The sequence below is a fragment of the Myxine glutinosa genome, chromosome 10 (genome assembly GCF_964187855.1).
Source record: "Myxine glutinosa chromosome 10, kmMyxGlut1.1, whole genome shotgun sequence".
In the NCBI taxonomy this organism is placed as follows: Eukaryota; Metazoa; Chordata; class Myxini; order Myxiniformes; family Myxinidae; genus Myxine; species Myxine glutinosa.
This window is the reverse complement of record NC_136270.1, coordinates 31,541,316-31,566,498: the sequence shown is the minus strand read 5'-3', so window position 1 is coordinate 31,566,498 and position 25,183 is coordinate 31,541,316. Positions and strand designations below refer to the sequence as shown.

Below are 25,183 nucleotides of genomic sequence, written 5' to 3'. Positions count from 1 at the left end.
TGAAACATTTATTTGACGACAATGACTTCCGACTTCCGGGTTCAGAATGTGGGACCAATGCCATTTGACAGGGAATAAAAAATAAATGCGACATTCAATTGAAGACAATGACGTCCGACTTGACTCCCCCCTCCCCTCCCATCCCCTCCCCCCCCCTACCCCCTCCCCTTCTCCCCTCCCCTCCCCCTCCCACCCCCCACCCTCTTCTCACCTCTCCCCTTCTCCCCTCCCCTCCCCCTCCCACACCCCCCCTCTTCTCACCTCTCCCCCTCCCCTCCCCTCCCCTCCTCTCCCCTCCTCTCCCCCGCCCGGCAATGCCGGGTACTTCTGCTCGTTTCATATAATTGGATAAACCCAACCAGTTTTTGGTTTTTTTTGAAAAAATTATTTTGCTGTTGGACTTGACCAAGCATCATTAAACAGGAAGCCTTCCGAAGGTGAGAGCTTTACAGGTAGCAGGAGAGCCCCACCTGTTTCAAGTGTGATGTGCCTTCCCAGTCTGAGCAATCCTGAAGCTTACATTGATTGACAGATGCTTCCAGAGGTTTCCATGAATACCTCAAAGAGCGGTTATTGCTTTCCTATTGTTTTGGAGCAGACTTTGTTTCCTTTGGAACAAATCGAGAGACTGGTCTTTTCGAGGCCTTGCATTCTGTTTCGGTGATGCGGAAGGGGACAGCAGTTGAATGGCTCATCAGCAATTGGTTGACCGACTTCACCATTGCAAGTAAATCCAAATGCTTCGTATCTGGGAATGTAATCTTCCTGCAATTTCGTGTTTACCGCAAGTTGTTGTCGCAGCACTCTGCAGAACTTTTCACCGAGGCAGGTACGAAAGCACCTGCTAAATCCATGGTTTCTTCATTGAAGTCTGATTCGTCAAAAGGCCATTGTTCTGTTTTCTCTTCAGGGTACAGATTCAATTACTTAATCATATAAATAATTTAAAATTATATTCAGATTAAAGTTGTAAATTCAGAGCAGGCCATTCGTAAGTGGTATTACATGTCGGGTGTTCTAGCACAGTATAGGAGGAAGAAGAAGAAGAATGCTTTCACACACAATCCGCTTTGTCATACCACAGTTTGTGAACCACATTCCACATGAACAATTTAAAGGACATTCTGAGACGTCAATGAACTTTCACCTTAATATCAATAACACCAGCAAAGAGCAGACTAATCAATATGTTAGTGGGATTGGAACTTGGGATGCCAACCTTGAGTAGAATGCCAGTCCGTCTGCCATTGATGAGGATTTGTGACTCGTTACAAATGGCAACGTACTCCAGGAACTTGCTCTTCAAATCGACACGATAAGAACTTCAACGTAACCAAACATTCAGGGACGGCCAGATTGACAAGCCATAGGGATGCTCCATGATGCAACACCAAGCATGGCCAACACCAAGCATGGCCAGCACCCTCAATGCAATTTACCTGAAGTTAAACCTGCGTGGTTCAAAACAACCGGGAAAGGTGGTCCTCTTATGAATGACCAAAGGTTACATCTCGATAAAACAACTGTCGAATTGGTTTGATGGATGGACTTTAATATACAGAGCGTGCGCGTTCACCATCGATATACCATAAAAATTACCACAAACGGTCCCTCCCCAAAACCATCGTCTGTCTCGGATTCATGGGAATAACATCGTTTACTGAGGATTCGGTCGATGATACTTCAATAAATTAGAAAAATCAATATTCATGAAACAATGCTACATGTTAATACACCGCCCAACCGTATACATCACCGCCGACTCAGCATCAGCGAGTCGGATCCATCGGAGAGCGGACACTAACCGCGTATCTCCCTTCAAAGCGCTGATTTATAAACCACAACGCGATCGAACTCACCCGGGCGCTCCGAATGACAAAGTGTGCACAAGCAGGCCCGTTTATATAAACACAAGCCACGCCCACCGTCCCACGCTCTCACGCCATTGGCTAACACTCGCTTCGGAGGCCCCCGCGCTCTGTGTAATGAGGTTGGAGTCCGTGATGGAAGAGGCAGACAAAGGTGGCAAATGGACTGGGGAGGGCGAAACCTGGGCAATTCTTTCGGCCTCCAACGAACTCGGAAGCAATCATTGTTTTCTTGAGATGCAGATTGACGTAAAACCATATTCGAGAATATCTACATTTGTGGTCTGAATTGTATCTTGAAGGAATGTTAGCGAGGTGGATAGAAGAGGTGAGAGACAGAGAGACAGACAGAGACAGAGACAGAGAGAGAGAGAGAGAGAGAGAGAGAGAGAGAGAGAGACAGAGAGAGACAGAGAGAGACAGAGACACAATGGTGTTTCAAGACATAAGTGGGGATGTGCGGATTATTTTGTCTCACAAGTGGGGGAAATAATCAGGGGCGGATCAACTGTACTTGGGGCCTGAGACTCATTTTGGGGGGGGGGGCCTTTTATTCTGAGCTGAATGGGGGCCCCTTCAAGTATGGGGGAGCAGAGGCCTCAATGGTCTTCATCATAATCCACCCCTGAATATAATGAAGAATGTGTTAAGAGAAACAACAGACATGAGAAAAGGGACAGCGATAAAGAAAAACAACCATAATTTCGATGGTGGTATCGACATTGAGAAAGTATGAGGGATATAAATAAATAAATAATTAAATGTTTATTTTACTTGCAAAATCGAAGATTTTTCAAATATATTGGTCGGTTGCGTTTGTGGTTCTGTCTGTCTGTCTGTCTGTCTGTCTGCTTGTTTGTTTGTTTGTCACCGGCCGACAGGTCACAATTTCCAACCGATCTTCACGAAACTTCACCAAATGGTAGAGTTGGTCAAAAGCAATAAGCCTATTGTTTTGGGGTCAAAAGGTCAACATAGGCCAAAGGTCACCAACTTTGCTAAATTTATAAAATCCTCAGTTTTCATCCGATTGACTTAATTTGAAGAGGACTTGCATATCTGGTCACTGAATTCAACCACCAAGTATATTTCAGATCAACATAGGCCAAAAGGTCAACATAAGCCGAATTTCTAAAATCCTCAATTTTCATCCAATTGACTTGGAATTTGAAGAGGACTTGCATATCTGGTCACTGAATTCAACCACCAAGTATATTTCAGATCAACATAGGCCAAAAGATCAACATAGGCCGAATTTCTAAAATCACCAATTTTCAGTTGATCGACTTGAAATTCTAAGAGGACTTGCATATCTGGTCACTGAATTCAACCACCAAGTATATTTCAGATCAACATAGGCCAAAAGATCAACATAGGCCGAATTTCTAAAATCACCAATTTTCAGTTGATCGACTTGAAATTCTAAGAGGACTTGCATATCTGGTCACTGAATTCAACCACCAAGTATATTTCAGATCAACATATGCCAAAAGATCAACATAAGCCGAATTTCTAAAATCCTCAATTTTCATCCAATTGACTTGGAATTTGAAGAGGACTTGCATATCTGGTCACTGAATTCAACCACCAAGTATATTTCAGATCAACATAGGCCAAAAGATCAACATAGGCCGAATTTCTAAAATCACCAATTTTCAGTTGATCGACTTGAAATTCTAAGAGGACTTGCATATCTGGTCACTGAATTCAACCACCAAGTATATTTCAGATCAACATAGGCCAAAAGATCAACACAGGCCGAATTTCTAAAATCACCAATTTTCAGTTGATCGACTTGAAATTCTAAGAGGACTTGCATATCTGGTCACTGAATTCAACCACCAAGTATATTTCAGATCAACATAGGCCAAAAGATCAACACAGGCCGAATTTCTAAAATCACCAATTTTCATCCAATTGACTTGGAATTTGAAGAGGACTTGCATATCTGGTCACTGAATTCAACCACCAAGTATATTTCAGATCAACATAGGCCAAAAGATCAACATAGGCCGAATTTCTAAAATCACCAATTTTCAGTTGATCGACTTGAAATTCTAAGAGGACTTGCATATCTGGTCACTGAATTCAACCACCAAGTATATTTCAGATCAACATAGGCCAAAAGATCAACACAGGCCGAATTTCTAAAATCACCAATTTTCAGTTGATCGACTTGAAATTCTAAGAGGATTTACATATCTGGTTACTGAATTCAACCACCAACTATTTTTGAGGTCAACGTAGGCCAAAAGGTCAACGCCAAGTTTTTAAAATCCTCAATTTTCATCCGATCAACTTGAAAATTGAACAGCATTTGCACATTGAGTCACTAAATAGGGAAACTAACTATTTTTGAGGTCAAAAGGTCAACTCAAGGTCAACCTTCCAAAATCATCATTTTTCATCTGAAAAATCGTCACTTTTCTTCCTGTTGACCCGAGCTTTGATCAAGATCGTCAATTTTAATCTTGACGAAATGGACAATTTGGTGTATCATTGCAAAAAAAAATTCTTCGGGGTGGGGGGGCAGATTTTGCAAGTATCGTGCTCCGCATGACGTCTTCTTGTTTTTGTTTTGTCATTTATTTTATTAAAATTTATCTGAAAGACTATTCGTGTTAACATTTTATATAGATTATAGAATTATAGAATCCGAGATTATAGAATCAACAGTTTGCAGGGGCAAGACTTCACTGTTGTTGTCTTGCGATGTCCTCTGAACTTTTAAGGAGCAATGGACGATCCGGTCACTGTGTGCAGTCCCTCGGACGACGTTAAGCTGGGTGTCCGCTCTGCCGGCATTTGTTGGTGGACGTTAAAGATCCCACCGTGTCCTTCTTGAAGAGTACGGGTAGTCGAGCTGTCATTGGCATTGGGCACCCCGGACCAAATTCCCAAATTCCTGCCATAATCTACAGGGGGCACTGCATCAAAGGAAAAGCCATGCCCTTCAGCCAGTGATGTTCCTCACAGCCTCGTGTTACGTACAAAAGAAGGGGGAAATGGGGTGCATATGGACGTGGTGTGGAATGGGACATTCAACAATAATATGAAGTGTTATTGGCACCATTGGCCAAGACAAGCTGTTATACTAGGCCCCAAGTGGACATCCCAATACACTGCTCCCCCTATCTTGCCCCCCATACTGGCGGTAAGTGAAAGTGTGGGGTATTACTATTAGTGATGCAAGTCAGGAATAAAAAGGCAACTACGGTATTGGATAAATATTTCTCGGGTTAGTCAAGGTTGTACATCTGCAACCAACTTATGAATCAGTGCTGAAGGTAACTACATCATGTGTAGCCTACGTCACATTCGGAGGCATTTTGCTGCAACCCGATTGGGTATTAAACCTCATACGCAATTTGTGCATCTCTGGCATTCTGCAGACTCCACATAATCGGTGACTTCGAAGGGAGCCTCATGTTCCAGGGAATTTTTTGCTGTATGCTGATTGGCTGATGAAAGCGGTCATCTGATGGGAGGAAGCATGGCATCATCTTTGGACTAACTTCACAGGAAGACAGTGATGCCAATGTGTGCCCAATTTACCTCGTAGTAATTTACCGAGCAGTCCACCGTGAGATTGAACCAATTACAATGGACAAGGAAACTGTCTGCTTCGTGGGACAAACTGCAAGATATTTGCTGGTCCTGTACACGTTTAAGAGTGGGGGTGGTGAGGGAGAACGAATCTGTCAAAGGCACTCTTCTGTGAGACTGGACAGATGTGCTGTCTGAGGCGGAGACACAGGAACCGAGACTCTGGACAGATTTCTGTCTGAGGCGGAGACAAAGGAACCGAGACTCTGGACAGATTGCAGTCTGAGGTGGAGACACAGGAACCGAGACTCTGGACAGATTGCTGTCTGAGGAGGAGACAAAGGAACCGAGACTCTGGACAGATTGCTGTCTGAGGTGGAGACATAGAAAGCAAGAATCTGGACAGATTGCTGTCTGACGCGGAGACACAGGAACCGAGACTCTGGACAGATTGCTGTCTGAGGAGGAGACAAAGGAACCGAGACTCTGGACAGATTGCTGTCTGAGGTGGAGACATAGAAAGCAAGAATCTGGACAGATTGCTGTCTGACGCGGAGACACAGGAACCGAGACTCTGGACAGATTGCTGTCTGACGCGGAGACACAGGAACCGAGACTCTGGACAGATTGCTGTCTGACGCGGAGACACAGGAACCGAGACTCTGGACAGATTGCTGTCTGAGGTGGAGACAAAGGAACCGAGACTCTGGACAGATTGCAGTCTGAGGTGGAGACAAAGGAACCGAGACTCTGGACAGATTGCTGTCTGAGGTGGAGACAAAGGAACCGAGACTCTGGACAGATTGCTGTCTGAGGTGGAGACAAAGGAACCGAGACTCTGGACAGATTGCAGTCTGAGGTGGAGACAAAGGAACCGAGACTCTGGACAGATTGCAGTCTGAGGTGGAGACAAAGAAACCGAGACTCTGGACAGATTGCAGTCTGAGGTGGAGACAAAGGAACCGAGACTCTGGACAGATTGCTGTCTGAGGTGGAAACAAAGGAACCGAGACTCTGGAGAGATTGCAGTCTGAGGTGGAGACAAAGGAACCGAGACTCTGGACAGATTGCAGTCTGAGGTGGAGACAAAGAAACCGAGACTCTGGACAGATTGCAGTCTGAGGTGGAGACAAAGGAACCGAGACTCTGGACAGATTGCTGTCTGAGGTGGAGACAAAGGAACCGAGACTCTGGACAGATTGCAGTCTGAGGTGGAGACAAAGGAACCGAGACTCTGGACAGATTGCAGTCTGAGGTGGAGACAAAGGAACCGAGACTCTGGACAGATTGCTGTCTGAGGTGGAAACAAAGGAACCGAGACTCTGGAGAGATTGCAGTCTGAGGTGGAGGCAAAGGAACCGAGACTCTGGAGAGATTGCAGTCTGAGGTGGAGGCAAAGGAACCGAGACTCTGGACAGATTGCAGTCTGAGGTGGAGACAAAGGAACCGAGACTCTGGACAGATTGCTGTCTGAGGTGGAGGCAAAGGAACCGACACTCTGGACAGATTGCTGTCTGAGGAGGAGACACAGGAACCGAGACTCTGGACAGATTGCTGTCTGAGGTGGAGACATAGAAAGCAAGACTCTGGACTCTGGACAGATTGCTGTCTGAGGTGGAGAGGTAGAAAGCAAGAATCTGGACAGATTTCTGTCTGAGGCGGAGACACAGGAACTGAGACTCTGGACAGATTGCAGTCTGAGGTGGAGACAAAGGAACCGAGACTCTGGACAGATTGCAGTCTGAGGTGGAGACAAAGGAACCGAGACTCTGGACAGATTGCAGTCTGAGGTGGAGACAAAGGAACCGAGACTCTGGACAGATTGCTGTCTGAGGTGGAGGCAAAGGAACCGACACTCTGGACAGATTGCTGTCTGAGGAGGAGACACAGGAACCGAGACTCTGGACAGATTGCTGTCTGAGGTGGAGACATAGAAAGCAAGACTCTGGACTCTGGACAGATTGCTGTCTGAGGTGGAGAGGTAGAAAGCAAGAATCTGGACAGATTTCTGTCTGAGGCGGAGACACAGGAACTGAGACTCTGGACAGATTGCAGTCTGAGGTGGAGACAAAGGAACCGAGACTCTGGACAGATTGCAGTCTGAGGTGGAGACAAAGGAACCGAGACTCTGGACAGATTGCAGTCTGAGGTGGAGACAAAGGAACCGAGACTCTGGACAGATTGCTGTCTGAGGTGGAGGCAAAGGAACCGACACTCTGGACAGATTGCTGTCTGAGGAGGAGACACAGGAACCGAGACTCTGGACAGATTGCTGTCTGAGGTGGAGACATAGAAAGCAAGACTCTGGACTCTGGACAGATTGCTGTCTGAGGTGGAGAGGTAGAAAGCAAGAATCTGGACAGATTTCTGTCTGAGGCGGAGACACAGGAACCGAGACTCTGGACAGATTGCTGTCTGAGGAGATACAGGAACCGAGACTCTGGACAGATTGCTGTCTGAGGTGGAGACACAGGAACCAAGACTATGGACAGATTGCTGTCTGAGGAGGAGACCCTGGACAGATTGCTGTCTGAGGTGGAGACACAGGAAGCAAGACTCTGGACAGATTGCTGTCTGAAGTGGAGACACAGGAAGCAAGACTCTGAACAGATTGCTGCTACTTTCGCTGCTGGTAGCCCTGGATAAGTCCTGTGAGCGGAACATGAATCTCCCAATAGGTCAGTTTGCATTGACCAGCTGCTCTTGCATGAGTTTATTACCCTGCACTCGTGAAGTGAAAGGTGCGGTTAAGCAGATTCTGGTCTGGTCTTTACCAGACGGCATCAGCCCACGGATCCTAAAATCCTGCTCTGACGCTCTTTCACACACCCTCTCTGTTCTCTTCACCCTCTTTTGCTCAAGGTCATCTGCGATTTGTTTGGAAATCAGCCAACATTACCGCTTTACACAAAAAAGGTGCTAAAACAGATCTTTGCAACTACAGACCAATCATCCTGCCCCCAATTATCAGCAAAGTCATGGAATCCATCATTGCTTCAGATATCAAATCTTTCCTCTTCTCCAATGACTTGATCTCTGATCATCAATTTGGTTTCAGACCTGGTCACTCTACTCTGGACTTGCTGCTTCTGCTGTCTGAACAATGGATGGAGGTCCTCAATGCCAAACAGGAAATTAGAGCTGTCTCCCTCGACATATCACGTGCCTTCGATACGGTCTGGCACCCCGCTCTGCTCGCCTAACTCTCCTCCTATGGTATCCATGAAATCTCCACGCATGGCTTGCGGACTTCCTCTCTGGTCGTAGTCAACGTGTGGCCCTGAATGGATTTCTATCCTCTCCCCTTCCTGTTCTGGCTGTAGTTCCCGAAGGTAGTGTTCTGGGCCCTGTGCTTTTTCTGGTCTTCATCAATGATCTCTCCGACTCTCTGGAAAATCCTCTCTATCTCTTTGCTGATGACTCCACTCTCTGCCGCTCCATACCTCATCCCTCAGATCGGCAGTCTGCAGCCTCTTCACTCTCTGCAGACCTGGACAAAAATCAAAGACTGGACAAACAAGTGGAACATGTCTTTCAATCCTGACAAATCTCACACTCTCACTTTGTCTCTCCGAAAAGACCGACTGGACAACCCTCCCATCTACTTTCTTAACAATGCTCTTCAAAAAGTTCTGTCACTCAAGCTTTTGGGTCTCACTATCTGCCATGATCTTTGCTGGGAAAACCACATTTGAAAGCTGCCCTCCAAAGCCAGTCGCCGACTGGGCATCCTCCGTCGTGCGAGGTCCTTCCTTGGCACACCTGAGCTCCTCACCACATATAAGGCTTTCATCTGCAGCTCAATGGAAGACTGCTCTCCCCTCTGGGCTGGTGCTCCTGCCTCACACCTAGCTCGGCTTCACGCGGTTGAAACCAAAGCTTTCCGAATCATTGGAATCTCCCGCAATGAAGTTGATTGTGAGGGCCTTGCACTCACTCACCGCAGGCAGGTTGGTGGACATTCTTCTTCTACCGACTTCACTCTGGCCTAGCCCCCCCCCCCCCCCAGCCCTGTCTGTGCTCTGTCCCCCAAATATTCCTGCAGGTCGCACAAGATCTGCCTGCAACCCTCTTCTGGTGAAATTGCCAAAATCAAGACTATCTATTCACCTTCACTCCTTCATTCCTCTTTTCTCCCGCCTCTGGAATAAACTCCCTCACTCTCTTCAATCCCACTCCCCCCCTCCAGGTTTTTAAAACAGCTGTTCACCACCATCCAAAACCTTGATCTTTTCCATCCACGTTAATTTCACCCCAGAACCACTTTTTGGAAATACCGACTTCCTTCCTTGAAGTCTGAGCAGTATCCATGTGTTTTATACTTCTCCCAACCCCCCCCCTCCCCCCTTCCCATGCCTCCTCCCCCCAAGCCTTCTCCCTCCGATAGATCTCCCGATGTCCCTGTTCTCGACTGTTGTACTTGTGTGATTCCCGCTCTCTCCCCATCTTGTCTCCCGTTCCATTTATTATTTGTTTTTTTAATATGTCCGTTTTTTTGTGATTAATGTTCGCTCTTTCACGAGCCTCGATCTTGCATGCAAAAAAACAAAAAAAAGACAGCGATGGGTCATGTACAGTACGTATACAGTCACGTGAAAAAGTAAGTACACCCCATGTAAAGTTTTGACTTTTTCAACATATTTCAACATACAGCTATTTGATCTTCATTTTTTTTTTTTTTTTTTTTTTGTATACAAGATCGAGGCTCGTGAAAGAGCGAACATTAATCACACAGAAAGACAAACCGACACATAAAACATATAACATCGGGAGCGGTAGACAAGATGGGGAGAGAGGGCGAAGGACACAAACACAACATTTGAGAGCAGGGACCGAGAGACATGGAGACATCGAGAGATCTAAGAGAGGGCGAGGGCTTTGGGGGGGAGGCATGGGAAGGGGGCGGTGGGAGAGGTATAAAACATATGGACACTGCCAGGACTTCCAGGAAAGAAGTTGGAATTTCAAACAAGGTGGATCTGGGGTGAATTAGCGGGGGTAGAAAAGATCAAGGTTTTGGATGGGGGAAGATAAGAGATGGTGGTGAACAGCTGTTTTAAAGACCTGGAGGGAGGAGTGGGATTGAAGAGAGTGAGGGAGTTTGTTCCAGAGGCGGGAGAAAAGAGGAATGAAAGAGTGAAGGTGAGCAGAGAGCCGAGATTTCGGCAGTTTAACCATCAGAGGGTTGCTGGCAGATCTTGTGCGACCTGTAGGAATATTTGGGGGACAGAGCACAGAGAGAGCTGGGGGTGCAAGGCCGGAGAGGAGTCGGCAGAAGACAGAAAGACGACCTACCTGCCTGCGGTGAGTGAGTGAAAGGCCCTCAGAGATAGCTTCATCGCGGGAGATTCCAATAATTCTGAAAGCTTTGGTTTCAACAGCGTGAAGCCGAGCTAGGTGTGAGGCAGGAGCACCGGCCCATAGGGGAGAACAGTATTCCATTGAGCTGCGGATGAAAGCCTTGTATGTGGTGAGGAGCTCAGGTGTGCCGAGGAAGGACTTCGCACGACGGAGGATGCCCAGTCGGCGACTGGCTTTGGAGGCCAGCTTGGAAATTTGGTTTTCCCAAGAAAGATCATGGCAGATAGTGAGACCCAAAAGCTTGAGCGACAGAACTTCTTGGAGAGGATTGTTGAGAAAGTAGATGGGAGAGTTGTCCAGTCGATCTTTTCGGAGAGACATAGTAAGAGTGTGAGATTTGTCAGGATTGAAAGACATGTTCCACTTGTTTGACCAGTCTGTGATTTTGTCCAAGTCTTCAGAGAGAGAGGAGGCTGCAGACTGCCGATCTGAGGGAAGAGGAATGGAGCGGCAGAGAGTAGAGTCATCAGCAAAGAGATAGAGAGGATTTTCAAGAGAGTCAGAGAGATCATTGATGAAGACCAGAAAAAGCACGGGGCCCAGAACACTGCCTTGCGGAACTCCAGCCTGAACAGGAAGAGGAGATGAGAGAAACCCATTCAGGGCCACACGTCGACGACGACTAGAGAGGAAGTCCGCCAGCCATGCGTGGAGATTTCCATGGATACCAAAGGAGGAGAGTTTGGTGAGCAGAGCGGGGTGCCAGACCGTGTCGAAGGCACGTGATATGTCGAGGGAGACAGCTCTAATTTCCTGTTTGGCATTGAGGACCTCCATCCATTGTTGAGACAGCAGAAGCAGCATGTCCAGAGTAGAGTGACCTGGTCTGAAACCAAATTGATGATCAGAGATCAAGCCATTGGAGAAGAGGAAAGGTGATATAATATAACAGGTGATATAATATATAGTTAATATAAAGGTGATATAATTTCAACAATATTGATAGATAAAGGTGATATAATATAACAAATATCATGAAACATTTACATTTTGTAGTCCATTGTATAATTTAAATAAACATAAATGCAAATTTCACATGTGGAAAAAGTAAGTACACCCTTACATTTATCACGACTTCAAATACCTATAATTAGAATCAGGTGCACCAGCTCAGGTGCAAATGATTAGAACATCGTTAGAGAGGATCTTGGAGGAACCTGTCTTATTTAAACCTCAGACATTTAGTTTGGTTTGCTCTTTGTTGTTGAAGTGTGCGGCGTCACCATGCCTAGATCAAAAGAGCTCTCTGAGGCCTTCAGGAAGAAGGTTATAGATGCCTACGAGTCTGGGAAGGGATTTAAAAAGATCTCCATACAATTTGAAATCAATCATTCGACTGTCGGGAAGATCATCTACAAGTGGAGAAGATTCCAAACAACTGCCAACTTGTTCAGGCCAGGCCGCCCCAGCAAGTTCAGCCCGAGAGCAGACCGCAAGATGCTGAAAGAAGTCTCTAAGAACCCCAGAATGTCATCACGGGACTTACAGGTAGCTCTTGCCACTGTTGATGTCAAAGTGCACGAGTCTACCATTAGAAAGAGGCTGCACAAATTTGATCTACATGGGAGGTGTACCAGGAGGAAACCTTTGCTGTCCAGAAAGAACATCAGGGCAAGACTAAAGTTTGCCAATGAACACCTAGGCAAAGACCAGCACTTCTGGAACAATGTGCTCTGGACAGATGAGTCAAAGGTAGAGCTATTTGGCCACAGTACCAGAAGACATGTTTGGCGAAAACCAAAGGCTGCATTTGACCACAAGAACCTGATACCAACTGTAAAGCATGGTGGTGGAAATATTATGGTTTGGGGCAGCTTTGCTGCATCAGGGCCTGGGAAGCACACCATCATATAATCCACTATGAATTCTTCATTGTACCAGAGGGAGCTTGAGGATAATGTGAGGCCATCTGTTGGAAAGTTGAAGCTCAACCGAAGGTGGACCTTGCAACATGACAATGACCCTAAACATACCAGTAAATCTACCAATGAATGGCTGAAAAGAAAGAAATGGAGGGTTCTGGAATGGCCAAGTCAAAGCCCGGATCTAAATCTCATCGAGATGTTGTGGGGGGATTTGAAACGAGCTGTGCATGCAAGAAACCCCTCAAACATCGCACAGCTGAAAGAATTGTGCATGGAGGAGTGGGCAAAAATTTCTCCCAGTCGATGTCAGAGACTGGTAGACAGTTATAAGAAACGCCTACTTGAGGTTGTTTCTGCCAAAGGGGGGAATATCACTGATTAGAGCCAAGGGTGTCCTTACTTTTTCCACATGCGAAATTTGCATTTATGTTTATTTAAATTACACAATGAACTACAAAATGTAAATGTTTCATGATATTTGTTATATTATATCACCTTTATCTATCAATATTGTTGAAATGAAGATCAAATAGATGTATGTTGAAATATGTTGAAAAAGTCAAACCTTCACATGGGGTGTACTTACTTTTTCACGTGACTGTACATATGTACCGTACCGTCCTATCCACATTTTAAAAATTCATTTTCTGGGCACCTGTTGGTCCGATTGACAAAATTTTAACCATAGTATGTGGCTATTCATTTAAAACTTTGTGATAATTATGACGTCATATGTCACGTGGAAAGGGCGCCATCTTGGAAAACAGTAAAAGTTTGTACTCCCATCTCAGAAACTGCTCCATGGGGGAAAAATTTTTGAAACTTGGCTCATTGCCAAGTACTCCACATGGGGAATAAGTGTTGTGATTGTATTATTGATCTCAATGTGATATAACGGGCTCACCTATGAGTTTTCTGGCCCTGGGTTTGATTAAAAGTGTAGTGAAACCAAACTTAAAACTGCCACCTTGGTGCAGTGCCAAGAGGTGCTGCATCATGGAGTAAGCTGTTCTTTGGAGGGGATTCTAAAGCAGCTATTCCTGAGCAATCTCATTTAAACACTCGAGGTATATTTTGCAATCTGAGGACCTTGAGCTATGAGTACTTTGGACGTATAAAGCGTGCGGAGAGATTGAATGAATTGTGCTCTCACTACAAGGTCCACCTGGAAGCTAAAACCGAAACAAATCTTGGGATCATAAAAACGGCCGCAGACCAGAATCCAGTTGCAAATTGAACCGACTGGTTGCATCATTGGGGTGGTGAGAGGGAGGGATGGATGGATGCGGCTGTGCCACCTTTGCATGCTGTACGGTTTACGTTTTTGTACCCCACTGACAGGCCAGATCTGGATTTGGACGTCTTGTTCTTGTCACACACCCAACCTGTCCACCAAATTTCATCCCAATCCGTCCAGAACTTTTTGAGATACCGTTCTCACAGACAAACACACATGGGTGAAAACATAACCGTTGTCGTCCATCACCGGTAGTGAAGATAATTACACACAAAATGCATTTCCTGACCCGACCTAACCCAGCTTGTTGCTCCAGGCTATTAAGATGTCCGCCCATTCATACCTCAGTCCGTATCCCATGGCTTTTCGTGACCACTTTTACCCTTTATGGCTCCAGCGCCATGTTTGTCATGTTTTTGGTGCAACCTACACATCGTCTCCACAACCTCGGTCAAAGTCTAGAACTCCATCAGGAGCGACGTATGTATAAGTTAAATGTGTTGCACCAATAAATATGGGGTATGCAGCAGTAATAAGAAATTTATGACCAAGCTTTGGGATTTCATTCCCCAGGCCTTCTTCTTTCCTCGTGCCATCTGCTCCATAAGGAAAGGCAGACATGCCAGACCTTCCCAATCACAGATCATTCGTCATGGTCTCACCACAGCTGGGAGTCCCTTTTATCCTACATCGGCGTGTACCTACTACCTAGAATATTTTGATCTAGCTTACCCATCCATGCGCAGTCTTGTCTCGGTTTTATTCCGAACAGAATCCGATCTGATCCGATCCGAATACAAAGCGGAATCATCATGCTTTTGAAGCATATTGTAGCGAAGATATGTCAAGGATCTGCATTATCTTCCTCAAAGAGAAGGTCCAGTAATTTGGCCATGTCCGCCATTGAAGACCTTAACTGCGTCAGAAGGCCTTCCAACTACAAGGGCCACAGAGAGCACCATCCATGAGCAATGGGGAAGGAGCATTCAGGTCACATATTCAAATACAAGCGGATTTATCTTCAATAAAGTTAATTCAAATGAAAACTAGAACGCCACTCAGTAGAGCGCATACTCCCGCCATGGGTTTAGTTGGAATAGTACGATTTGTTTAACATCCCCTCTCCCCAAAACAATAAATGAAAAAGAAAGTAAGCCCTAACTGTCAGAGAATTTATTTTGATATATCTCGGAATTAGAGGAGGAAAACATCATTTAAGAATAAGAATAAAAGCTTTAATGCAGTAAAACAGGAAAAATCTTTCCCAAAAAAAATTTCAAAAAAAATTCCTGGATCCGGAATAATATCCTGAGCTTCACCAAAAACGAATCAATTCTTCCTTATCCTAAGGGCAATCATCCCACCAACTTTCATCCAAATCCGTTCAGAACTTTTCCAGATATCTTGTTCACAAACATACGAACACACACACACACACGGACGGACACGATCGAATGCGTTACACTCCCTGGTGGGAGTAATAAACCTGAAAATCGTAGAGCCAGAACCAGAATTATTTATTTGGTCTGGGAAGCCCATGCGAGGTTTCTTCTTCTTCAGCCTCGCACAACCCTGGGTGAATATGCGATCTTTTAAAAAAAAGTTGGAACTTTGCCAAATCTGTTTTATTCGTTTAATATACCTCAGCCATTGACAAATCTGGAACTAAGTCTTTATAAGTTCATCAAATACTGACACCTCGAATGACATTCGCTGAGCTAAATGTTGATATCTCTTCTGAGGTTAAAAAAAAACAATTAAAAAAACAGTTTTAAAGCATTATACGTATCAAACGATACATTTTATGAAACAGGGAAACCTAATACACACTTTGGTGGTTTTAAAATGACAGAATGTGTCTTTATTAGAAAAAAAAAATGAACATTGAAGACGACGCTGCTAAAAAAATACACCGCTCTAACGCATAACCACGAGTTTAAACTACATTTACAACAAATATGAAAACTATTTTCATATCACAATGTTAAATATAGAATATATAGAAGATAATGTTTAAAAAAATGAGCCCTATCTTCCAATGGTAAACAATCCTTCAAAAAATTCCTGGATCGGGAATAATACCCTGAGCTTCACCAAAAACGAATCAATTCTTCCTTATCCCAAGGGCAATCATCCCACCAACTTTCATCCAAATCCGTTCAGAACTTTTCCAGATATCTTGTTCACAAACACACGAACACACACACACACGGACACGAGTGAATGCATTACTCCCTGGTGGGAGTAATAAAGCACTTGTAATCTTGTCTAGATATTATATACAGTATTTCCTGATTTATTAAAATAATATATACCGTATTTTAAGGGCCAGATGTCCGTGTGGGAGACAGAGACTTGTACCTATCGTGCTTTACAATACCTTCACCTTTGCATTTGTAACAATGACATCACCACGCAGTATGACCAAGCTTGTTTTTATCTTTTAGCTTGATTTTCATTATTTGGTTCAAATCCACCATATAAAGCACAATATCAGTTTTTGTCTTTGGACAGATGTCTGTCCCCCTTTCATAAGGTAGGTTGTAAAGGTCAATCTTTTAACAGGAATGTGTGTTCACTTCAGTCTATTTTTGAGGATAAACCAAACTCGAAAAACATTTTCCATAAAAGAGTGATTATGTCTCTTCTATTGGAATTGTAGACGGTGGCTTGCAAACCGGGCCTCAAGGGCGGTGTACAGAAACGTTTTTTTTTTAATAATAATAAATACAAACCACAGCGAGGTGAAATTCGCTGCACGTGATGTGCAACATACGCAGAGTAAAAGGAGTGATCATTTACGTCCGCAAGATGTCTAATAAATAAAGACGATATAAGCACACCTGACACTAGGCCGAGGCTTCAGACTTTGGCATGCTCACGTGGCTGCACCATCGAATAAACTGTTCCAACTCGTTATATTTGACGGGCGTTTTACTAGTATCTAAATAAACGGGGATGATAGCATGACCTAGACTCCTAGAGGTATGCACGCTCACCTCAAAACCGTCTAGCCTGGGTTTGAATCCCGACCTACCTCTAAACTGTCATCCTGGTGTTCCGCTGGCAGGGCGATTCATCGATGCGTGTGCCGTCCCTCCGATGGATGTTAAATGGGCATCCTGTCTGCAGGCATTCGGTGGTGAACGTTCAAGGTCCCATGGTGTTAATTGTGAAGAGTAGGCGAGCTATCGCCGGCACCATTAACAAAATCCAAATTCCTGCCCTCACCAGCAGAGGGCACTGCATCAGCAGCACAACCGTGCCCTCAGCCGTTGATGCCACCCGCAACCTTGTGCTGCATACCAACGAAAATCTACACTAGAAAGTATCTTAAAATGCACAGCCCGTCCGTGTCCACTTTGTCCTCAAACTAAACTTGACGAAAACGACAGAAAAAAAAATTGTTCATTTTATTATTTTCACCATATTCTCATAACAGAATCCGATCTGATCTGATCATTGACTCGTAAATACTGTGCAAGTGCATAGATAGACATCTTGTATTGGTAGATAGATACTGTGCATAGATGGACATCTTGTTTTGACTGGTAAATACTGTACAAGTGCATAGATGGACATCTTCTATTGACAGGTAAATACTGTGCAAGTGCATAGATAGACATCTTGTATTGGTAGATAGATACTGTGCAGAGATAGACATCCTGTATTGACTGGTAAATACTGTGCAAGTGCATAGATAGACATCTTGTATTGGTAGATAGATACTGTGCAAGTGCATAGATAGACATCTTGTATTGACTAATAGACACTGCACATTAATAGACACCGTGCATAGATAGACATTTTGTATTGAATGATAGACACTGCACAATAATAGAGAGAAACTATGCATAGATGGACACTCTTCGTTGCCTAGAACGTTCAGGTAACCCTATGTTCTGTTCAGGTAACCCTATGTTCTGTCCAGGTAACCCCTCGTTCAGGCTTGTTGTGTTAGATAATCAATAATAATTTAAAACCGATAATTTACACATTTTAAAATTGACAATCGAGGAGTTGGAACAAGTGATAGAACAATCCTCGACCTAATCAAATCAAATCAAATGTTCGACGTTTTGACTTATAGAAGAGTGAAACACCTCGTAACAAACCATCATGTAAAAAATGGAAGAGTGAAGCACCTCGTAACAAACCATCATGTGCAAAATGGAAGAGTGAAGCACCTCGTGACAAACAATCATGTAAATGATAGAAGAGTGAAGCATCTCGTGACAAACAATCATGTGAAAAATGGAAGAGTGAAACACCTCGTAACAAACCATCATGTGCAAAATGGAAGAGTGAAGCACCTCGTGACAAACAATCATGTGAAAAATGGAAGAGTGAAGCACATCATGACAATCATGTAAATGTTAGAAGAGTGAAGCACCTCGTGACAAACCATCATGTAAAAAAATGGAAGAGTGAAGCACCTCGTAACAAACCATCATGTGAAAAATGGAAGAGTGAAGCACCTCGTAACAAACAATCATGTAAAAAATGGAAGAGTGAAGCACATCGTGACAAACAATCATGTGGACAATGGAAGAGTGAAGCACATCGTGACAAACAATCATGTAAATGATAGAGTGAAGCACCTCGTAACAAAACAATCATGTGAAAAATGGAAGAGTGAAGCACCTCGTGACAAACAATCATGTAAAAAATGGAAGAGTGAAGCACATCGTGACAAACAATCATGTGGATAATGGAAGAGTGAAGCACATCGTGACAAACAATCATGTAAATGATAGAAGAGTGAAGCACCTCGTAACAAACAATCATGTAAAAAATGGAAGAGTGAAGCACATTGTGACAAACAATCATGTGGATAATGGAAGAGTGAAGCACCTCGTAACAAACCATCATGTGAAAAATGGAAGAGTGAAGCACCTCGTAACAAACAATCATGTAAAAAATGGAAGAGTGAAGCACATCGTGACAAACAATCAGGTGGATAATGGAAGAGTGAAGCACATCGTGACAAACAATCATGTAAATGATAGAAGAGTGAAGCACATCGTGACAAACAATCATGTAAATGATAGAAGAGTGAAGCACCTCATGACAAACAATCATGTAAATGATAGAAGAGTGAAGCACCTTGTGACAAACAATCACGTAAATGATAGAAGAGTGAAGCACCTTGTGACAAACAATCATGTAAATGACAGAAGAGTGAAGCACCTCGTGACAAACAATCATGTAAATGATAGAAGAGTGAAGCACATCGTGACAAACAATCATGTAAATGATAGAAAAGTGCAGCACCTTGTGACAAACAATCATGTAAATGATAGAAGAGTGAAGCACCTTGTGACAAACAATCATGTAAATGATAGAAGAGTGAAGCACCTTGTGACAAACAATCATGTAAATGATAGAAGAGTGAAGAACATCGTGACAAACAATCATGTAAATGATAGAAGAGTGAAGCACCTCGTGACAAACAATCATGTAAATGATAGAAGAGTGAAGCATATCATGACAAACAATCATGTAAATGATAGAAGAGTGAAGCACCTCGTGACAAACAATCATGTGAATAATGGAAGAGTGAAGCACCTCGTGACAAACAATCATGTAAATGATAGAAGAGTGAAGCACATCGTGACAAACAATCATGTAAATGATAGAAGAGTGAAGCACATCGTGACAAACAATCATGTAAATGATAGAGTGAAGCACCTCGTGACAAACAATCATGTAAATGATAGAAGAGTGAAGCACCTCATGACAAACAATCATGTAAATGATAGAAGAGTGAAGCATATCGTGACAAACAATCATGTAAATGATCGAAGAGTGAAGCACATCGTGACAAACAATCATGTAAATGATAGAAGAGTGAAGCACATCATGACAAACAATCATGTAAATAATAGAGTGAAGCACCTCATGACAAACAATCATGTAAATGATAGAAGAGTGAAGCACATCGTGACAAACAATCATGTAAATGATAGAGTGAAGCACCTCGTGACAAACAATCATGTAAATGATAGAAGAGTGAAGCACCTCGTGACAAACAATCATGTAAATGATAGAAGAGTGAAGCACATCATGACAAACAATCATGTGAATAATGGAAGGGTGAAGCACCTCGTGACAAACAATCATGTGAATAAGGGAAGAGTGAAGCACCTCGTGACAAACCACGATATGAATGATGGAAGAGTGAAGCACATCATGACAAACCACGATATAAATGATGGAAGAGTGAAGCACCTCGTGACAAGCCACTATATGAACGATGGAAGAGTGAAGCACCTCGTGACAAACCAATCTATGAATGATGGAAGAGTGAAGAAACTCGTGACAAACCAATCTATGAATGATGGAAGAGTGAAGCACCTTGTGACAAACCACTATATGAATGATGGAAGAGTGAAGAAACTCGTGACAAACCAATCTATGAATGATGGAAGAGTGAAGCACCTTGTGACAAACCACGATATGAATGATGGAAGAGTGTAGCACCTCGTGACAAACCAATCTATAAATGATGGAAGAGTGAAGCAGCTCGTGACAAACCACAATATAAATGATGGAAGAGTGAAGCAACTCTTGACAAACCACGATATGAATGATGGAAGAGTGAAGCGCCTCATGACAAACCACTATATGAATGATGGAAGAGTGAAGCACCTCGTGACAAACCAGTCTATGAATGATGGAAGAGTGAAGAAACTCGTGACAAACCACTATATGAATGATGGAAGAGTGAAGCACCTCGTGACAAACCAATCTATGAATGATGGAAGAGTGAAGCACCTCGTGACAAACCAATCTATGAATGATGGAAGAGTGAAGCACCTCGTGACAAACCACTATATGAATGATGGAAGGGTGAAGCACCTCGTGACAAACCACGATATGAATGATGGAAGAGTGGAGTAACTCTTGACAAACCACGATATGAATGATGGAAGAGTGAAGCGCCTCATGACAAACCACTATATGAATGATGGAAGGGTGAAGCACCTCGTGACAAACCAATCTATGAATGATGGAAGAGTGAAGCGCCTCGTGACAAACCACTATATGAATGATGGAAGGGTGAAGCACCTCGTGACAAACCAATCTATGAATGATGGAAGAGTGAAGCACCTCGTGACAAACCATGATATGAATGACGGAAGAGTGAAGCACCTCATGACAAACCACTATATGAATGATGGAAGAGTGACGCAACTCTTGACAAACCACTATATGAATGATGGAAGAGTGAAGCAACTCGTGACAAAGCAATCTATGAATGATGGAAGAGTGAAGCAACTCGTGACAAAGCAATCTATGAATGATGGAAGAGTGAAGCAACTCGTGACAAACCACTATATGAATGATGGAAGAGTGAAGCAACTCGGACAAACCACTATATGAATGATGGAAGAGTGAAGCAACTCGTTACAAACCAATCTATGAATGATGGAAGAGTGAAGCAACTCGTGACAAACCAATATATGAATGATGGAAGAGTGAAGAAACTCGTGACAAACCAATCTATGAATGATGGAAGAGTGAAGCACCTCGTGACAAACCACTATATGAATGATGGAAGAGTGAAGCAACTCTTGACAAACCACTATATGAATGATGGAAGAGTGAAGCAACTCGTGACAAACCACTATATGAATAATGGAAGAGTGGAGCAGCTCTTCACAAACCAATATATAAATGATGGAAGAGTGAAGAAACTCGTGACAAACCACTATATGAATGATGGAAGAGTGAAGAAACTCGTGACAAACCACTATATGAATGATGGAAGAGTGAAGCAACTCGTGACAAACCAATATATGAATGATGGAAAAGTGAAGAAACTAGTAACAAACCACTATATGAATGATGGAAGAGTGAAGAAACTCGTGACAAACCAATATATGAATGATGGAAGAGTGAAGAAACTCGTGACAAACCAATATATGAATGATGGAAGAGTGAAGGACAAACCATCGTGTCCAATCAATGAACAAAGTCCGGATATATTAATCATGGGATCGACACCGTCGAGGAGCAAAACAAGAGTAAAGATTGAACATAAAATTAACGAGGTGTGCACGACCATTGGACTCTGTCTCATCAAGGGTGATTGATACAAAGTCTTCAAAAGAGAACAGAAGATCAATGCGGACACATCATGACCGCGGACAGGTAGGTCATCAACACCCTGTCAACTGTACAAGAACACCATCGTTTAGTGGACAACTAAACCATCGCAGACAAGAACACCATCGTTTAGCGGACAAGAAAACCATGGCGGACAAGAACACCATCGTTTAGCGGACAAAAAAAACCATCGCGGACAAGAACCCCATCGTTTAGCGGACAAGAACACCATCGTTTAGCGGACAAGAAAACCATGGCGGACAGGAACACCATCGTTTAGCGGACAAGAAAACCATCGCAGACAAGAACACCATCGTTTAGCGGACAAGAACACCATCGTTTAGCGGACAAGAACACCATCGTTTAGCGGACAAGAAGTCAAGAACACCATCGTTTAGCGGACAAGAACATCATCGTTTAGCGGACAAGAAAACCATCGCGGACAAGAACCCCATCGTTTAGCGGACAAGAAAACCATCGCAGACAAGAACCCCATCGTTTAGCGGACAAGAAAACCATGGCGGACAGGAACACCATGGCGGAGAAGCGTTTCGTAGTTTTTGTACTGGTAGTAGGGGAGGTGAGGTAAGTATGTGAGGTGAGTATGAGGTGAGTGAGGGAGGTGAGTAGGGGAGGTGAGTAGGGGAGGTGAGGTGAGTATGTGAGGTGAGTATGAGGTGAGTAGACGGGGTGAGTATGTGAGGAGAGTGAGGGATGTGAGTGAGGGAGGTGAGTAGGGGAGGTGAGTAGGGGAGGTGAGTGAGGGAGGTGAGTAGGGGATGTGAGGTGAGTATGTGAGGCGAGTATGTGAGGTGTAGGCCTATGTGAGGCGAGTGGGGGAGGCGAGTCGGGGAGTTGAGTAGGGGAGGTGAGTCGGGGAGGTGAGTAGGGCAGGTGAGTAGGGGAAGTGAGCAGGGGAGGTGAGTAGGGGAAGTCAGTTGGGGAAGTCAGTTGGGGAAGTGAGTAGGGGAGGTGAGTAGGGGAGGTGAGTATGTGAGGTGAATATGTGAGGTGAATATGTGAGGTGAATATGTGAGGTGAGTAGGGGAGGTGAGTAGGGGAAGTGAGTCGGGGAAGTGAGTAGGGGAAGTGAGTAGGGGAAGTGAGTAGGGGAAGTGAGTAGGGGAAGTGAGTAGGGGAAGTGAGTATGTGAGGTGAATATGTGAGGTGAGTAGGGGAGGTGAGTGGGGGAGGTGAGTATGTGAGGTGAATATGTGAGGTGAGTAGGGGAGGTGAGTAGGGGAGGTGAGTAGGGGAGGTGAGTAGGGGAAGTGAGATGGGAAGGTGAGTAGGGGAAGTGAGCATGTGAGGTGAATATGTGAGGTGAGTAGGGGAGGTGAATATGTGAGGTGAGTAGGGGAGGTGAATAAGTGAGGTGAGTAGGGGAGGTGAGTCGGGGAAGTGAGTCGGGGAGGTGAGTCGGGGAAGTGAGAAGGGGAAGTGAGAAGGGGAAGTGAGAAGGGGAAGTGAGTAGGGGAAGTGAGTAGGGGAAGTGAGGAGGGGAAGTGAGTAGGGGAGGTGAGTAGGGGAAGTGAGTAGGGGAAGTGAGTAGGGGAAGTGAGTAGGGGAAGTGAGTAGGGGAAGTGAGTAGGGGAAGTGAGATGGGGAGGTGAGTGAGGCAGGTGAGTAAGGGATGCGAGTAGGGGAAGTGAGTAAGGGAGGTGAGTAGGGGAGGTGAGTAGGTGAGGTGAGTAGGGGAGGTGAGTAGGGGAAGTGAGTAGGGGAAGTGAGTAGGGGAAGTGAGTAGGGGAAGTGTGTAGGGGAGGTGAGTAGGCGAGGTGAGTAAGGGAGGTAAGGGAGGTGAGTAAGGTGAGGTGAGTAGGGGAAGTGAGTAAGGGGAGGTGAGTATGGGGAGGTGAGTGAGGGAGGGAGGTGAGTGAGGGAGGGAGGTGAGTGAGGGAGGTAGGTGAGGGAGGGAGGTAGGTGAGGGAGGGAGGGAGGTGAGGGAGGGAGGTGAGGAAGGGAGGTGAGGAAGGGAGGTGAGGAAGGGAGGTGAGGAAGGGAGGGAGGGAGGGAGGGAGGTGAGTCGGGGTGGTGAGGGGATCCCGTGTCGAGATGCCGTCACAATTGGACTGTTTAGTAAACTTTGAGTCATCCAACACACTTTAACAAAGTAGAACTTTGAAGGAGAAGATTCGTACTCTTGGATTAACGTGGTGCTCCTCGCCCCGTGTAGACTCACCGTGAATGCGAAAGGTACCGCCCGGTGTAGGTACTGAGGATGGAGAACGGTGCGCCCGTGCGGCGGCCATGTTCGTGTTCGGACTGGTGGAGGTTGGAATGAGGAGCAGTGGCAGTGCTGCAGTGGGAAGAGGTAATGGGAAAGGGGAGGGATTATGGAGGCAGGAGGGATAATGGGCGTGGTGAGGGATAATGGGCGTGGTAAGGGGTGGGATTACGGAGGCAGGAGGAATGGGCGTGGGGTGGTATAGTAAGGGAATGAAAGGACATAAGGGAGTGTGTCTCAGTGAGTGCAAATTGGTCCAAAAGTAAAACAAGTACAGATACTTTCAAAGTAAACCACTCCCATGTCAAATAAATAAACAACATGTCCTCCGGCGCCCGGGGATGCTGCCGTGCAGCACATAGAGACGGCATTGGGAGGGAGAGGTGCCCAAAGTACAATAGTTGATTGAATAATTGAGTAATTAAAGTAAATAATTAATAATAGTAAAATAATTAATTTCTTAATCAATTGGCTTATAGTAATAGTAAACCTAAACCACCAACTCGTGTCGGTCAATGTCATCCGAAGCTGTAACTTTTTGGAAATTAAATAATTAATGAATCGAGAAAATTAATAATAATTAATTGATTACGGTAATCATTAAATCAACGCGAACGACACTTCGACGTCATGAAGTCGACAACTTTGCCTCCGCCCACATTATTACATCATCTATATATATATATAAGAAAGTTTTTGCTCGGTATTTTGCTCGGTTGCTCGGTTCCATTTGCAATATATTGCTCGGTTCCATTTGTGGTTCTGTCTGTTTGTCTGTTTGTCACCGGCCTACAGGTCACAATTCAAAACCGATCGTCACGAAACTTCACCAAGTTGTATAGGTCGTCCCAATTGAGAAGCCTATTGATTTTGAGGTCAAAGGTCATCTGGAGGTCAAATTTCTAAAATCGACATTTTACATCCGATTGACTTGAAAATTGAATAACATTTGTATATCAAGTTACTA

At 44.4% G+C, this 25,183-nt stretch overlaps 1 protein-coding gene across 1 annotated transcript in view; it reads right to left on the bottom strand.

Annotated features, from left to right (window-relative positions):
* ENC1 (ectodermal-neural cortex 1) overlaps positions 1-24,280 on the bottom strand; it is a 54,675-nt gene extending 30,395 nt beyond the window's left edge. Inside the window, exon 1 of the mRNA XM_078785524.1 lies at positions 24,172-24,280. The gene's annotated coding sequence lies outside the window, so the exon portion shown is untranslated. The remainder of the gene's footprint in view (positions 1-24,171) is intronic.
* Between the last annotated feature and the right edge of the window lie 903 nt (positions 24,281-25,183).